We start from the raw sequence: 17,534 nt of genomic DNA, 5'->3' as shown, positions 1-17,534 counted from the left end.
AATTAAAATACTTGCACACGGGAGCTAACACCATAAATTATTATTATTATTATTATTATTATTATTATTATTATTATTATTATTATTATTATTATTATTATTATTATTATTATTATTATTATTGTTACAACTCAAAGTACCCAAGTACTGTGCTTAGCGGGAATTGGAAAGCGGGCGGTCATAAATACTCATATATTTTAGATTTTTACCCCCCGCCCCCCACAAAATGGTTTAAGATGTCCTGATTGAACTGTTACAGGGTATGTGTAACTTGTTACGAAACTTCTCTTAGAAATACCTTTTGTTCATTATAGGCTACATACATAGTTTTCAAGGACCCCCATCTTCTTTCAGCTAGCCTCGTAGTGGTAAATGTTGCTCACCTGTCTCTTAACCGGAGGCTCTGAGTTCTATTTCCGGCCAGTCAGAGGGTTTCAGTACTTGACTAAGGGCACGGACGGAGTTCCCTCAGGCTCATGAGACCAACTGAGCCATTTTCACAGCACACAAATGCTGGGGCTGTACCTTTATCTAGGCCATGGTTCCTTCCTTCCTTCCCATACGTCGTCCTTTCCAAACTCATCGTCGCCAAATGACCTATCTGTAAAGCAAAATTGTTGTTGACCATTTCCTTTCCTCGGCCTCCTCTCTTCTCCATGCTTTGTATCTCCGATTCTCATCCATTTTCACCATAGGCTCAACTTGGGTCTTCCTCCGCTCCTCTCACGGAAAAATTTTGTTCGTTCCATTCTCTTTACCACATACTCTTTGTTCCTTGTCTCCGCATGTCCAGACCACCTCAACCTCTTTTCTTGCACAGTTGTGTTCCCATTTTCACCGCATCCCTAATGTATTAGTTTCTTATTCTATCTTTACATTACACATCCATCTTAGCGTCCTCATCCCCACCAATTCCACCTCTTAGTTGCTTGTATTTACCAGTGCCTCTATCCCATACAACATTACAGGGTGGCCATTCTTTTTTTTTTCAATTTCCTTTACGTCGCAACTCACACGGGTCTTACGGCGACGATAGGATAGGAAAGGGCTAGGAGTAGGAAGAAAGTGTCCGTGGCCTTGATTAAGATACAATTCCCGCATTTGTCAGGTATGAAAATGGGAAAGCACGCAAAACCAGTTTCAGAACTGCCAACAGTGGTGTTCGGACTCGCTATCTCCCGAATGCAAGCTCACAGTTACGTGACCCGAACCTCGCAGTCACTCGTTCGGTCATTACAGGTCTTTTTTTGTTTTTGCTAGCGGCTTTACGTCGCACCGACACAGATAGGTCTTATGGCGACGATGGGATAGGAAAGGCCTAGGAGTTGGAAGGAAGCGGCCGTGGCCTTAATTAAGGTACAGCCCCAGCATTTGCCTGGTGTGAAAATGGGAAACCACGGAAAACCATCTTCAGGGCTGCCGACAGTGGGATTCGAACCTACTATCTCCCGGATGCAAGCTCACAGTCGCACGCCTCTACGCGCACGGCCAACTCGTTCGGTCATTACAGGTCTTACTACAGATTTTGTACATGTCATGCATCCTGCAGTTTGCCTTCCTGAAACCTAAAATCCTACTCAATTTTCTCCAGTTCAGATAATTCAGTTTGGAAACGGCAGTTTGGTTATGTCATCCCGGTGATGGTGAAGTGGTGGTGGTGGTTATTGTTTTAAGGGAAAGTACAAGCGGGCAGGCATCCTCTGTTAACAGACAGAAACGTAAGATGTCCGACCCCATTGAATAGAAAATGAAAGCGAGGAGGCTGGCAAGAGTGATTAGAATTAGTAGCATATTCAGTTAGGAGACCTGTGGTCGCCAATCCACACTCCAAAAATTGAGAACTGTTCAGAGTTACTAATATAGGCACCTCTTACGGCAGGTAGGAGGTTACCGCTGATGTTTTCTGAAGGGGGAGTCCTATCACCCTGCATTTTTATGAAGATGTCTTCTTCATTCCCGTACATAGTTCGTCATTTAGGGAATGTGTGAATGTGTTTATTGAATTACTTCGATCGCAATTTTCACAACAGATATGAGACTAGACCTAATTATATAAAGCAAGTAGCAACAGAATTAATCATTAAGCAGGTACCAAAAAAGTTTCTTTCTATAAATAATGGTACTATATTTATTTTTATTTGGGAGGGGTGGACGGGTGCGGCGGTTTAGAGAAATTGTCACAAGTTTCTCAACGAGGGGGCGCTATTCGAATCTAGGCCAAGGCTGGTGAGAGTTTAGAATTTTTATTTTTTTTTGCTAGTTGCTTTACGTCGCACCGACACAGATAGGTCTTATGGCGACGATGGGACAGGAAATGGCTAGGAGTGGGAAGGAAGCGGCCGTGGCCTTAATTAAGGTACAGCCCCAGCATTTGCCTGGTGTGAAAGTGGGAAACCACGGAAAACCATTTTCAGGGCCGCCGATAGTGGGGTTCGAACCTACTGTCTCCCGAATACTGGATACTGGCCGCAATTAAGCGACTGCAGCTATCGAGCTCGGTAGTTTAGAAATGATAAGTCCTATCTTACTACTTCAGATTCCTCGTGAAACAGATCGTCCCCGTGGATATAAACTGCCACGTAAAACTAAAATTAAACTAAAATTCAAACTCAATTCTAAACTTACAGTATCCTAATATTTACCAAACTAATTAAACTGTGCCTCGTTCCATACGGGCTCAATTTTTTTAACATTTAAGAATATTTTCCACTTTTGTGTAATTACAGCGTATCGTCTTGCTTATTCTCCGATTAACATCTTCCGTCACATTATCATTTAAAGTAGCTACTAAGATGCCAGTTAGCGGAACTTTTTGTAAGCCGTCCTGCAATGAAATGATGGTAGACCATATTATCAGAAATTTCATGCAAATAAAATGAATTAAAATGTTAGTTCTAGGAGATTGGAAAAGACCGTTCTTGGATAATAAAGATTAAATGTTCTTTGTCATACAGCTAATTAATTGAGGATAATATCTGGGCTTAAAGGGACTTAATAACCAGCTTCGATCTCATCGGTACACGATATTCCCATTCTGAGCGTAAAGCATCTCACCGCACCGTGACTGCTACATTCGATCCACAACATGGAGAAATGTTTGAGATAGTTCAGGTTCGAATCATTGCAAGTTTCTCTTCCACTGCTTCACCAAATACCTAACGGCATGATGACTAAATTCAGTGTTAACGTCCTTACATAAGAGCGCGCTGTATCGTGAATCTTCCCTGATATTCAACGAAAAAATTCTGTTAACGCATTTATCTGAAGGATCATCTTCATAACGTCCGACTCGTTGGCTGAATGGTCAGCGTACTGGCCTTCGGCTCAGAGGGTCCCGGGTTCGATTCCCGGCCGGGTCGGGGATTTTAGCCTTCATTGGTTAATTCCAGTGGCTCGGGGGCTGGGTGTTTGTGCTGTCCCCAACATCCCTGCAACTCACACACCACACATAACACTATCCTCCACCACAATAAAACGCAGTTACCTACACATGGCAGATGCCGCCCACCCTCATCGAAGGTTCTGCCTTACAAGGGCTGCACTCGGCTAGAAATAGCCACACGAAATTATATATTATTAATTATTATTATCTCCATAACGCCGTCAAAGGGCACAAAACAGCTCTAAAAGACCTACAAACGGAGGCATGGTCCAAGAAATGAAGCTGTGCTAGGCATTTAGCAAGATCTAGTCCCCAAAAGACGAAGGCAGTTTTGAAATGATGTGCAACAGATGGTCATTGAAGAAGAGGACGTACTTGTGTAGGTGGTCATATACAGTGTAGTGAAGAAAACTATGGAAGCATCGTGCATGAGAACTGCCCAAGGCAGAAAAACCTCGAAGATGATGGGAAGGGCCTTTGGTCCAAAATAGGACTAATCAAGCTCCAATGACAATTACACACAGTTCAAGCTTGTCAATGGATTAATTTAAATATTGCACCCTAACATATGAAGTATAAGCCCACATACACGTCATTTGTGGATCTGAAAAAGACATTTGATGACGTTAATAAGACCAAGCTATTTCAGATTCAGAAGGTGATCGGAATCAAAAAACCGTGAAGGACGGGTTTTCTGCAATTCGTACAAAAATCAGTCTCCGTCAAAAAGAATCTTCCAGCTCCATGGCTAAATGGTTAGCGTGCTGGCCTTTGGCCACTGGGGTCCCGGGTTCGATTCCCGGCAGGGCCGGGAATTTTAACCTTAATTGGTTAATTTCTCTGGAATGGGGGCTGGGTATATGTGTCGTCTTCATCATCATTTCATACTCATCATGACGCGCAGGTCGCCTACGGGTGTCAAATCAAAAGACCTGCATCTGGCGAGCCGAACTTCTCCTCGGACACTCCCGGTACTAAAAGCCATACGCCATTTCATTTCATTCCTGACAGATATCGAGGAAGGAGTGAGGCAGGGATACAGTTCGTCTACCCTCCTTTTCAGTGTTTATCTAGTACAGGGAATAGAAATCAGACAGGAATATGGGAAAAAAATAAACTCTGTGAGATTTGCCAATGAAATTGTTTTATCCGAGTCTGGAAAGATCTCAAGAAATTACTGACGATATAGACACAGCCGTAGATATAGTTAATGGCAGAAATTAATTAATTAATTAATTAAATCCAACCGAGCAAGTTGGCCTTGCCGTTAGGGCTGCCCAGCTTTGAGCTTGCATTCAGAAGATAGTGGGTTCAACCCCACTGTCGGCAGCCCTGAAGATGGTTTTCCGTGATTTAATATCTTTACAACAGGCAAATGCTGGGGAGTTTCCTTTCTTAAGGCCATAGCTGCTTTCTTTCCATTCTTAGTCTTTTCCTACCCCCATCGTCGCCATAAGACCTATCTGTGTCGGTGCGCCGTAAAGCAAATATTAAAAAACAGAAACAAAAAGGGGAATGGAATGCAGATGATACAGAAAATATTAGATTATGAAATAAAGTCTGAAAGTAGATGAATATATTTACTTGGATAGAAGAAAAAGTAACGATGGCAAAAAGAAGGGACGTAAAATGTGTATTAGTATACAAAACATGAATACCTCGTCTCACACCACTAGTCTCCAGCGTCAGCCCGGTGTTTATTAGCGGCTTATAGGATTTACTGCGTCTACTGTACCCAGAGTTGCCAAATCGTCTATTGCACTCGACACAAGAAATAATCAAGTCTGAAGAGAGTGTGGAAGGAAGTGGTTTGGCAAACTCTCCACACCAAACAAGCATTATCTAAAACTCGTTAACTCAGCAGGGCGAAGGGTGTGATTGACTGCTGGCTTCCAGCTCGCTTCCGGGAACTGAGGCTGTCATGTTCCGTCCCCAAGTATACAGTGAAGGAAAGTATTTCTTAAGGAAATCAAATACCATTAAGTATTAGAAAGAAAAAATATTTGAAATAGAGTAGAGAATTGGAGGTGAAACATCGAAAATAACTAGTTCAGAAATAAAGAAAGGAAGAACGAAAGAAAGAAAGAAGGAGTGACAGTAGCTGCTTCAGAAACGAGATGTTACAGAATAGTGCATAATATGAGTTGGGTAGATCGGATCACAAATGAAGAAATACTGAATTACATTCATGAGAAGAGAACGATTTAGTGAATAAAGGGGTATTAGGACGCACCCAGAACTTGTTCAGTTAGTTGTTGAGACAAACGTAATGGGTAAGAACGATAGAGATAGATCAAGGCATGAATATGAAAAATATGTTTGAATAGATGTGGGATGCAGTATTTACGCAGAAAAAAAAAGAAATTTAACACAAGATAGGATGGTATGGAATGCTGCATCAAATTAGTCTGTGGACTTATGAGACAAATACTAAAAGCAATATTTATATCTCGGTTACCATAAGTTTAAACTGCACTACCCATTAAATCAGAAAATACACTTGTATTTTCCTTAAGAACAATCTTCCCAATCTGGAAGCAGTGATTGCAGGTATGAGGTACTGCATAACCCTCTCTTCACTTAGCCAGTCATTAGGTTGTAGACGGCAGAACTTTGTTAACAGTGAACAATAGAAGGATATTTCAAGTCCTGTAAATCTCGGCACTTCGGGTTTTTCTTCAACTATTTTCTGAGAGGAAAATTGCTTATTATTTACACGCTCTGTATGCGAACTTTCAATCAATCACTTGCAATCAATACTGATCTGCATTTAGGGCAGTCGCCCAGGTGGCAGATTTCCTATATGTTGTTTCTCTAGCCTTTTTCTTAAATGATTTCAAAGAAATTGGAAATTTATTGAATATCTCCCTTGGTAAGTTTTTCCTATCTCTAACCCCGCTTCCTATGAACGAATATTTGCCCCAATTTGTCCTCTTGAATTCCAACTTCATCTTGCCTACTTTTAAAGACACCACTCAAACTTATTCGTCTACTAATGTCATTCCACGCCATCTCTCCGCTGACAGCTCGGAATATACCACTTAGTCGAGCAGCTCGTCTTCTTTCTCCCAAGTATTCCCAGCCCAAACTTTGCAACATTTTTGTAACGCTACTCTTTTGACGGAAATCACCCAGAACAAATCCAGCAGCTTTTCTTTGGATTGTCTTGAAAATGTTTACAAAAGCAAACCCATGACACATACATCCCAATAAAGATCTAGACATGTCAAGACGACCCCTGCCCACCCAAATGGCCTGAAGATACTGAGGTGACAACATGCTCAACAATTCTTTAACTGCGTTTCTCACGCAACCACAGAACCCGGTCTGGAAGTAAACTACTACGGGATTTTTGCAATTGATTTGACGAAATAATAACACACCGTATTTTCAAGTCTATTTTTTAAATAAAACCTATTTAGTCATGTGTCATCGCTGTGAGAAACGTTGAACGAACTTTCATAAAATTCCACCCAGCAGACAGATAGATGCCATTTCATTTTTATATGGGGAGAACAAGATTAAACGGTCTTACACTGACCAGTTTAGCTGAACGCATTAAAGTATGGTCATGAGTTTATTCTCACTAGACTGACACATGTTCCAAAAGAATACATTTGTCGGCATCAAAACTCTTCTCTTTGGTGTCTGTGATGTTACAGCTTCCTACAATAAAGGACAGATAGTGAAATGTTTAACTCTGAGGAAACTGGTCGTTGAGTGACAGTATTTCAGAGGAAAGAGAGGCTTCGAGGTCCAAAATTTCTGAAATGGATTTAAAGAAGACACAGGAAAAATAGGAGGAGTGCCAAAAGAAAATTAGCTGATGACATAGAGGAGGAATCAGATAATCCTTCATGCGGATCAGCACTGCACTAGGAAAATGTAATTGTATCAGTGAACTTAGTTTCCCCAAAAGTTTGCTCTTTGAAATTCAAAACACCCTTTTTCATAAACTATTAGTGATAGAGGCATTAAACTATTATATAGTATGATAGCTAACTACATTTGAATATATTTTTAAACCGAGCGAGCTGGCCGTGCGTTTAGGGGCCCGCAGCTGTGAGCTTGCATCCGGGATATAGCGAGTTCGAACCACACTGTCGGCAGCCCTGAAGATAGTTTTCTGTGGTTTCCCATTTTCACACCAGGAAAATTCTCGGGCTGTTCCTTAATTAAGGCCACGGCCGCTTCCTTCCCACTCGTTGGCCTGTACTATTCCGTCGTCGCCATAAGACCTAACTGTTTCGGTGCTACGTAAAGCAAATTCCAAACACTTTTTAAACTAAGATTTTTGCTGTAGAAATATATATATATATTAAATAAATTATAAAATCCAAAACGTCTGTGTTTAAATGTGCATTGATATTGACGTTATAAAGTGGAAAACAATTAGAATGTTAGGACCTGTAGCTCTTTAGAAAAGGTGCACCAAATTTGCTGAATTCAACATTGCTAAGACAGGCAGGGTCGGCTCCCCTTCAGTTAGTTATTTTACAGACTATAACTTCATATCTTGAGCAAATTTTTCTTTTGCTGGATTTTCCGCAACTTGGAAGTTAACTTCTCTGAGATATCTAGGTCGTCTTGAAATTACTTTGAATTTCACAGTGCTTCAGCTCATTCTCCTTATGTTCCGACAGTTTATGGCTTCCGAGTCGTCTCCCTTCCTCTCTTGGTGCTGACGGCCTACGTGCTGAGGTCTCTAAAATCAGTCGATATCATTGACATCGCTGAGATTTTAAACGCGATTCAGCATCTAAATCTAATTGTAATAATTGTGACTTAACAAGGGTATCAAACAAGACGTGAAGGTGAAAGCGCGCTCTTGCTTAAATGATTACCATTAGTTAATAGATAAAATTTTCCGTCCATGCCTTTAAAAATGCGTTTCCTTATGCCAGACCACGTTTTGACAGGTGTGCCTAGAAGTGTTGCGCAATGGACAGGCGGCGTGTAGGAGTTAATAAGTGAGCTTGCCGACTCGACGCACCTTCAGACACTCGAAGCCATGTTATGTCCACAGAGGAATGAGTGTCCTCAATGGTCCTGTAAACAACGGTGTGTCTATTGCCTGACCGGAAACGCTTTGCAGGTCTTTTAAAACATTCTTCTTACAAGATATTTAACAGCTGTGGAACACGGGCTCTGGGACTCTTGGAAACATCGCCTCAAAAAGTTACTCGCAATAACCAACTAGCACTTCAAACTGTCTTTCACTTAGATATTTGGTAAGCATGATTCTCCAAGAAGAGATCGTAAAATATTTCAGTTTTTACGTGTTTCAGTTGTAAACTTTATGGCTTCTCTTGTGGACCAGTATTAGAGTGTCGGCCTCTAAATTCCAAGAGAGTGGGTTCAAATCCGGGAGGGGTAGACGGATTTTTGAAGATCAGAAGAAAGTCCTTTCGATACTTCATGCCGTACGATGTTGACATACAAAAAATATCTGATAATACATTCGGTCCGAAAATATTAATTTAAAAACCCAGCCACATGTCACCCAACAATATCTCAAGTTTCTCATCCATACGGGTAAAGGCAAAAGGAACCTCAAATTGACACGTAAGCATCCTAAATGTCACCATATCAGCACGTCTACACGTGGAGTTGAGGCCATACGGTTAGTAGCAGTAGTAGTAGTAGTAGTAGTAGTAGTAGTAGTAGTAGAAGCAGAAGAGAAATAATAAGAATAAATAAATAAACCACTTGATGGACGAATAAGCTTCGATCTGTTGCTCGCACATCCCTGGTTCAAATCTTAGTAACTTCATATGTAATTTAAGCCAAAAAAGCACAAATGGAGCAGATTTTCTTCTACATTTGCGCCTTGCTTTGTCATTTTCATAGAATAACAAACTCTTTTGTGAAAAGCCTCTAGTTCTATTCTCAATCCATTCATGGATTTTAATCATAGTGTAACGGAAGATCAAGCAACTCGATCAGGAAACTAAAGGAACACAACTGAGGATATCGTCAAACTGGCTATGTGGTACCTACTCCAATATTTGCAGAATGTCCAACAGAGCAGCCGTTGTCTGGCAGGTCCATGGTCGTCAATAAGCAGTCTGAGCCACAGGTTAGTTTCCTAGTTTAATGCTTGATATCAGTCCATTTGTTATCTCTCAGGAGCTTAGCAGTAAGTCTCACCAGTCATGTTGTTCTTAAACCGCAGCAATAGTTGGTGTATCACCTGAATCAGCCCTTGAAGTGAAGCAGGCGAATGGCATAGCCACTACCTTTCTACCAAGGTGCCCGCGGTTCGAAACACGGCCAATACATGTATATTCTTTGAAATTGCAAGTCATGTTCTTATTGTTAGGATCCCGTGTAAAATGGTAGGTCCTATGACTATGACCGCGATGTAAACAGGCATGTGAAACTATAATTTTTCTTCTGACTGGAATGAATTCGGTTTCATAAGTTACGTTGATGATTTCATTACAGTGTTTTAAAAACAAATATGATTCAAACATTGCGGGTTTTTTTCGTGTGGCTATTTCCAGCAGGGTGCAGCCCTTTTAAGGCAGACCCTCCGATGATGGTGGGCGGCATCTGCCATTTGTAGGACACTGCGTGTTATTGTGGTGGAGGATAGTGTTATGTACGGTGTGTGAGTTGCAGGGATGTTGGGGAGAGCACGAACACCCAGCCCCCAGGCCATTGGAATTAACCAATGAAGGTTAAAATCCCCAACCCGGCCGGGAATCGAACTTGGGACCCTCTGAACCGAAGGCCAGTACGCTGACCATTCAGCCAACGAGTCGGACAAATTTCGTGTCCTCATCCCGAGGTGGTGCAGCTCTTTTCAGGCACACCCCCATTGGAGGTGAGCTGCATGTACCATATCAACCACATACCAGCCCTCCTGCCAGTTTTAAATTACTGGCAGTACCGCGAATCAAACCCGGGCCCCCGAGAACGGCAGATAATAACACTAACCGTTACGCTACAGAGGCGGACAACATTGCGTTGTAATATATTTAATCCATTTGTAACAATCCTGGTCGTTGCTTGGAATACAATAATTAGTAGAAAGCAAATTGAAGCAAATTACTTCATTTTTCGACCAGAAACAGTGAAATTTAAGCCAAAAAAAGACAGAAATGGAGCAGATTTTCTTCTCAATTTCCGCTTTATAAAACTAGTTGCAGTGTTGGGCATTTAATTTGTAACATTTTGAAACGTCTTGTCTCAACTTTGGAAGGGTGGTAGCATTGAATGACATACAAAACGATCCTCACAATATCTTACTATTTAGTAATCACGGAGTAGTGCAGTGGTGTGCAGCGAGCCCTTGCCATCAGAGCGTATTACAGGAAATGGAGATCTCCCATAGAAGAATGTCTGTGTCATTTCGGTCAGCACATACAGTTAGCATAGGCCTATCTCCTATAATGAACAAACAAAGAAAGATGACATCATGTTTAGAACATAGTACGGAGGTTTAGATTATTGACATGATTTTCAAGCTGATCATGGAACAATGATATTGGAGAATGAGCAAGATTTTGACGAAGTGTTCAAAGGACCGAGGATAGAAATACTGGAATTAGAGAAGGCAATCCAGGACCTAAAGGAAAGGAAAGTGATGGGCTATGACCAGACACTATCTGAAGCATTAAGGGCCTTACGGAATGGAGGAATAGATAGACTGACCAATCTCGTGAACACAATATACGACACAGGCAATTGGCCAGAAAATCTTCTTAAAACCATTCTGATCCCCTTGCCGAAGAAATGTAATACTTAATAACGTAGAGACTATAGTATAGTTAGTTTTATATGTCACGTTACTAAGACCGTGACCAGAATAGTGCTGAGAAGAATAGAAAGAGGATATTTGAGATGACCATTTTGTTTTTAGAAAGGAAAGACGAGCCAGAGATGCAACTGGATGCTTAAGGATGATTCCAGAAAGTATCTTTGAAGTGAACACGAAAATATATACTTATGTTTCATTGATTGGGAAAAAGCGTTTGACAGATTAAACTGGTGTATTCTGATGAAGATTCTGAAAGATATTGGCATAGACTGGAATGATAGACGATTATAAGAGTTTTATAAGAATCAGAAAGTGATGAAGTAGGAAGAGCCTGCCATTGTAGCGAAAACTCCCCAAAACGATTCTGACTGCACAGTAGACAAGGGACCTTATATTATAATGAAAACTTCCGAAGTCGATTGTGAATAGCTGTAGGCAAGTGAGCCTGCCGTTATCACCACAATAATTCCGCAACTCCCACTTTACATTGGAAACAACGTATTGAAATCTCCCCCTGCTGTTTCTCGGATAACGCTAAGAGACATGCATAAAAATCTTATTCATTGCGTGTATAGTAATTTACTTCGATAAACGTATACAATGTGGAAAACCGTAGCAAAGCACGTGCACATTTGCTAGTACACATATATGTAGATAGATAGATAGATAGATAGATAGATAGATAGATAGATAGATAGATAGATAGATAGATAGATAGATAGATAGATAGAAATTAAACCGGTAGTCTCTAAGGTCTGTTTAGGACATAGAAAAGTGTTGCTATTTGTGTTTAGTTAGATAATATGATTATTTTCACAATGTGTCAACTTTGTTAATAGAAATCATCGCTGAATAACAGTTGACGGCTGGTCTTAATGAAGCAGTCGGGTGCTGGTTGATCACCTATTTTCAAGAGAGAGAGTTCGATTTCTGGTATTTTTTCTGGTGTAAAAATGAGGAAACAGGGAATGTTCTCAGTGGTAGAATTCTCATCTACCTTATCCCATACCATGCAGCCAATTCGTTATAACTATGAAACATTATATCCTCACTCTGTAAATACGTTCAAACGAGGAAAGATTCTATAGTCGACTGTCCCATTCTGATAACCAATATCAATTACATTTGTAATTTGTTAGCATTTTATGACTCGTGGGTACGACAGAGTACAACACGTTTTTCATAAAGGTCTTACGACACCATGGTGTCTTGTAAAAATGAAATAAAGTCTGTCTGCATTCCGAAACGGTACGGCGTACAACTGCTGTATGAAATTTCATCAAATTCTGTACAAACATTCTGGGAGAGATCTTGCTAAAGACAATCAGTATGTTTTTTGTTTTCAAATATTAACCTGAAATATATTATTCGCAAAATTATTTACAAACAATCGCGTAATAATACTTTAACATGAAAATACGTCGATTTCTTTCTCACTCAATCACGCCTATATTATTGGACCTATTGCGTTGAACTATAGCATGGATATATCTCAGATACTCAGTTCAATTTCAATCTTATTGTAATCTTTCGAATGAACTATTACAAAGTATCAGCTATTAATTTGTACTATTTACTTTATATGTACTGTATTTTAGTATTTACTAACTTTGCGTGCATTGAATCCACTAAGAACGAAAATAATAAGTCTTATTTCGAACTAAAGCCAAGCACGTATACTCAAAATTCTGTTTTTTAACAGAAGATGTCACATGTATTTTATTTCTAACTCTAGTGTTTCTCTAGAAAATTAATCTTCTAGGTGTTAAGACACGCATTTCAGACCTCGAAAATTAATCAATAAAATCATTAAACTGACTGAATAGTTGAACTATATCCTGTCTCTGACACACATCTCCGCTAGATAACAGTACCGATGCAATTGTTCGTAGCTAACTCATCAACGTCGGATACAGACGCAGTAAAAGATTAAAAAGAACTGTGTTTATCACGTAGATCTCAGATGTACTCATGAATATTTAAATGGCATAAAAGAATTCCTAAATACGACCGTGATAACTACGTATTGGCATTATAAACTATAGAAATGTTGTCCATGTTCTCTTAAAATCCGAAGGGTATTAGTGAGAAATTTATAAATCTTAATAATGCATTATGCAAGAGAAGTACAAGACAAGAGAAATCGTGTCTTGAAGACATATTGTTTCACATGGAAAGTGGGCGTGTTGCGTAAGCAGCCTCATTCATTCCGACAGGTGGGTGGTAAATGAGATCGTTATCAAGAAACACTCCGGGCGATTATGCTCGCATTGTTCTAATCATGATGAACTGGAATTTCTCAAGTGGCCTGGTGACGATCAACATGCAGTTTTTCTTCCTAGGGTTCCTGTTCAACAGCATGAAGTTTCTTACTGATTGAGGACAAATTGGACGTCAGACTCATGCGTTACATAGCAACATAAAGCTGATGACATGTGACTTTTATGTAAAAGTCTGTACCTCTATATATTTTTGTTGGTGTTTTCACTTATTGGTAAAAGATGCTGAAGAATAAGACGGCAAAGGCGTGCTCAGCTAATACGGAAGAACGTGGGATCGATTCCCAACCAGGAATTCTAGAGGTTTAGAAGGGAACTCTCCACCTGTGAAGAGGTAGATGACCATGAGCTTCACTCAATCTACACTGGAACTAAGCACTAGGTTTCGTCCAGCGTGTGGAAGGAGTGGGGATAAGGCCAACAACTACATTTTTTTTAGAATTTACTTTACGTCGCAACGACATGGGGTGGTGTTATGGCGACGATGGGATAGGAAATGACCAGGAGTGAGAAGAAAGTGGCCGTGGCCTGGATTAAGGTACAGCCCCAGCATTTGCCTGGTGTGAAAATGGGAAACCACTGGAAAAGATCCTCAGGGCTGCCGACAGTAGGGTTTGAACCCACTATCTCCCGAACAACTCTATCACACTTTCGTTACGGCTAACGTTGCCAATAGGAGAAACCGTTAGTATCTACTTCTCTAAGTGCCTTCATCACCTCCACGGAAATGGTACCGAAATGATGAGATAAAAGCTAAGTTATGAATGAAGTCGATTGATGAAGCTGTGCGCTTTAACTGTATTCGGTAGTGGGATCATGTGAGGCGTATGGAGGAGGACAGGTTACCTATTAGAATAAAGTTTAGGCCCCAGAGGGTAAGAGAAGCAGAGGGACATCAATATGACAATGGTTAGACTAAGTTAATGATTTAACGATCAGAGGTATAGAACTAAGCTAGGTCACAGAGATAGTTTCAAATACATGTTTGTGGGGACATTTAGTAGATTCACAGAAGCTTGCAGAGTGAATGTTGAAAGGCACAATATGTATGTATAAGGCATATATGTATGCATGTACGTAATGCACCGATCTTCGGTCTTTATCTCGGCGTCGTGTGTTGATACTCTCTAGTTCTTCTTCTCAGAGAGGGCGAAGGGGCTGCGATCGTGGTAGTCACTTCGTTTAATGATAGACAGGGTATGAAGGAAATCATACCTAAATAAAAGAAGACGGCTTTAACAACTCATATTTCTTGGCCTATAGGTAGTAATAGCCTTGCTCCTATTTAACTTCGGGATTTTCTCCCTTTCGTACAGTATTGTTGCTTCACTTTAGTGACAAAAGTGTAACGAGTGTTTGACTGTGGTTACCGTGGTACCTGAAGTTATGTAAGCCTTAAAAAATTGGAATTTATGTTATCCCTTGTTATTAACGAGGCTCTGAGGGCACTGGACCGGTTATAAGTTTTTCAAACCTTGTAAATGTTACATATTATTACCGTTTGTCAATCAGAGGGATCGATCCCCCAGTGAATGAAATCCGCAGCCAATTCCCAGTTTCAACCGGGTCGGGAATGAAATGAATGAAATCCCATCTAGCGGCGAGGATAGGATTGATCCTCTGGTCGACTCCCCACTATTTTTATTTTGTTTAAAAAACCAAGAGAAAACAAAATAGATATTTGCCTTTATGTGGTAATTTTATTCGTCTAGCCCTATGGTCCTGCCGCTACTTACTCCACCCAATATGGACTACCGTAAAATATTAATATTAATAATAATAACAATATCATGTAATTTATATCCCAGCGGGAAGCTGGGTCAGTGAACCGATCAGTGCTGGGGGGCTTCAAGGCTTACAACCTTGATAGTTAAACACCACGTTACCTTCGAGTAACCCCACTAAACTTTTTCGTACCTCTGGAAACATGGAGTAAACGACTAATTGGAAATCTACCCTAGGTGGTAACAAATCCACCCCCACTCACAGTGGGGCAAGCAGGCCATCGGATTCTGGGGAGCCTGGATCTTCATGTAAGAGAAAGAAACACATCAACTATATGGCAACGATAAACATAAATACCCTCCTACAAACGAAAAAACTGAAGCATACATTGCACGTTCTAACAAAACACAACATCCTTATAACGGCTTTTTTGGAGACAAGATTTACGGACGAAGTACCTTTTGAGTCACAAGGCTTCAGGAACTACAAGGGACATCCAGGTCAGAGAGTGATGAAGAATATGCCTCACCTGGGCACAGGCTTCATAGTCAACAACAAAATGATCAACATTATCTTCTTCTCATCACCAAATGGGAGAACGTTCGTTATAGCCTTCAGAAGTCTCAACAAGGCCTACACGATTGTTAACTTCCATGCACCTACCATGCACATTTAAAATGTTGAATAGTTTTGGGAAGACCTGGAAGAGACAATCGATAATATTCCAGAACATTGCGTGATCATCATGATGGGAGACTTTAATGCCCAGACTGGTAAGGAGCACAGGTTTAAGAACATAGTCGGAGAATACCCGGCACTCAAGAGAACCAATTGTAATGGTGAGAGGCTGATCAATCTGTGTAAGAATCATAACCTTGTTCTTAAATCTACAGCATTCAGACACCTCCCCCGAAAAGCAAAGACCTGGAGGTGTCCCAATCCCTTGCTAGGAGAGTACCAGCTAGATCACGTTGCCATCAATAGAAAGAATAGCAAGGAAATAATGAACGTCAAGGTATTGAGAAATGCCAATATTGATTCAGACCACTACCTATCTTTGATCAAAGCAAATTTAATTCCACTCAAGAAGTGCAAAGGTAACAATTACACCAGGTGCAGAATCCCAAAATTTAATCCAGCCCATTGGAAAGAGAACAACAATACTAAGATCCTAAGGAATAATGAGAATAAAACGGATTGTCCTAACCTACAGAAGGCACTGATAGATGCAGGAACAGAAACCATCCTTGCAACCAGGGTGGACACCAACATGTGATAAAGCAATAGAGGAGAGAAGACAGGCATGGGTGAAATGGAACTGCAACAAAAACGCGGAAAATCATACAGCCTTCCTAACAGTCAGAAATAACACGGCCAAAACCATCAGAAATTCTAAGAGGCAATATAACAACGACATCATAGATCAAGCAGAGAAAGACTTTCAAAGGAACAACACCAGTAAGTTGTACAAAACTCTAAAATCTCAGACAAACGCTTACTCAGCCCCTACACTTCACCTTCGAGGACCAGATGGAGAACTGAAAATGAACAATGAAGATTGTACCACAGCCCTTGCAAAATATTTTGATGACCTCCTCAATGCAGAAGAACCAGAGGAAAAACTACGATTTCAACCCAAGAATGTTATTAACCCTGACTCCCTTCCTCGTACCAAAGAATAAATCAAACAGATCATCTCTGAACTGAAATCTAACAGAGCAGCAGGCAAAAATGGCATCATTGCAGAATTATGGAAACATGCAGATGAAGAGCCAATTGACAGTATCCACAGAACCATAACTGACATCTAGACAACGGTAACACTACCAAGGGATTGGACTTCAGCAATCATCCACCCGCTGCACAAGAAAGGAGACAAGTTAGACCCTAACAACTATAGACTATCAGTAACTTACAAAATCTTCTCCAAAGCATTGCTTAAAAAAGTGGAGGCACAATTAGACTCCTGCATAGGAGAGTACCAAGCTGGATTTAGGAAATCAAGGTCATGCACAGAGCAGATTCTGAAACTCAAAACTATCTTTACATACAAAAACCTCAGCACCTCACCCTATGTAGCAATTTTCGTTGACTTCCAGAAGGCCAATGATTCGGTAGACAGACAGTCCCTCTTTGAGACGTTGACTGAAATGGGACTGGATAAGAAGACTTTGAACCTTGTGAAGCCTACTCTAATGAACACCATGTCCAAAGTCAAATTCAGAGGGGTATTATCAAAAAGCTTCGACATTAAAACAGGTGTTAGACAAGGAGATGGCTTGTCCCCCATCCTGCTTAACTGTCTGCTGGTGAAGGTCATTCGGGAATGGACGAACACACTAGCTGACAACTCTGGATTAAAATTCGGCTACAAAAAATACAA

Source organism: Anabrus simplex, chromosome 5, assembly GCF_040414725.1.
Source record: "Anabrus simplex isolate iqAnaSimp1 chromosome 5, ASM4041472v1, whole genome shotgun sequence".
Lineage (NCBI taxonomy): Eukaryota > Metazoa > Arthropoda > Insecta > Orthoptera > Tettigoniidae > Anabrus > Anabrus simplex.
Note: the sequence above shows the minus strand (reverse complement) of the source record.